Genomic DNA, 1,642 nt, shown 5'->3' on the forward strand with positions numbered 1-1,642 from the left:
AACTTGAATTTCTACAGCGCTTAACAAAACACAGTAAGGTAGGAAATGCTCAGGTAAAAACGAAGTAGGGATATTCGCTCGTCTGAGGTGATATTGTACATTCCTGGAAGCAGAAAACAGAAGTGAAGGTAATGAAACGTCGAGAACTCGGGCCCCGAGCTGTGGACGCAAAGCATCGCTCGGTATACATCCACCAAGCCTTGCGCACGGACTTGCCATACAACCTCCATGACAGGGTTCGTTGTGGGATGAAATGACACGAAAGATAAAGAGTCGACCCCATATAACCTTTATCTTTGACCACTTGGCCTTGCGAACCTAATCAGTTCATCATCCCTCATACTGTATGGCTGACAAAAGTTTGGTCTAATTCCGTCGAAGGGTTGACGAGATATTGCGTCAAACCGTAGCCAGGACTTGAAATTTGGGGGACAATCTTCATCGTAGGGAGGGCTATATTTGTTGTACTATTCCTTCCACGTATATTTCTTCTAGAATGTATTGTATGAACATGTAATGAACTAAATATGTTTCATTATACTAGTGTAAGCATTAAAACCAACTGAAACCAGTTTTTTGGTACCAAAATTAACGTTATTCTTTCCTCTACACGTGAACGTCACTTACATGTCTGTGGAACTGATATCATAGGCCCGAAAATTCCGACGGAAGAATTATCTTTTCTCTCCAAATTACTTTGACCTGGGGAAACTGATATTGTCTAAGAGTATATTAACACTCTCATCCTCGAGGAGTTTCCTTGTGACGAAAAAAGTCGTAATAAGATATGAAGGACTAAAGGGTGAGAAATAGAAGGCGACTGAAGAAGGAACAGAGCACCAAAAGAATCAGAGAATATCACAAATGTGGAACAGGAGGTGCGACAAATATACCGCAAGCAAACAAGAGGGTATACAACTCGGCCGTTAAAACACCCGCACAAACAGGAAGGCTAAAATGATAAAAGGTGTCAGGAAAGAGAGCTATGAACCCGACACCTTCTGGGGTTTTGGAACCATCTGTGTAAACAGGGACTGCAGAAGAATGGCGGGAAAGATGGTCTAAAAATCGGGAACGGAGAATGGGGGAAGAAGAATTAGACTTGGAATATGGGAAAATGGAAGAACAAACATTGGAGCACACAAGAAGCCATGGGGAAAAAAAGACTCGTCCGGAAAGAGAAAACATTACCAACAGTAAGAGAGGAGTGTGAGAGGAAGGTACGAGCTCGAATTGCAAAAGGTTGTTTGATCTTAGGATGTGAGGGAAGGGTGTTCAAGTCAGAACCGGGAGAAAGCAGAGTAGGGGTATCAGGGAAGCAGTGCAACTTAGCATAGGTATGAAGAGTGAGCAAAGCACGTCGGCGGTAAAGTGAAGGAACTCCTGATTCAGCATAGAGACTTTCAACTGTGGAAGATTTGAGAGCGCCAATAGCCAAACGCAAACCATGATGCTGCATGGAATCAAGTTGTTGGAGGAGGGCATCAGAGGCGGAAGAATAAACCTGGCAACCATAATCAAGTTCGGAGAGAACGAGAACAGTACGGAGGTGAAGGAGAGTAGTTCAATCGGCACCTCACAACACATGAGACAAAGTTTGTAAGAGACGGAGGCTCTGCAAAGCTGAAATTTTTAAGGAGTC

The sequence above is a fragment of the Coenobita brevimanus genome, chromosome 6 (genome assembly GCF_032717465.1).
Source record: "Coenobita brevimanus isolate Jiangsu-jjx chromosome 6, ASM3271746v2, whole genome shotgun sequence".
NCBI classification, from domain to species: Eukaryota; Metazoa; Arthropoda; class Malacostraca; order Decapoda; family Coenobitidae; genus Coenobita; species Coenobita brevimanus.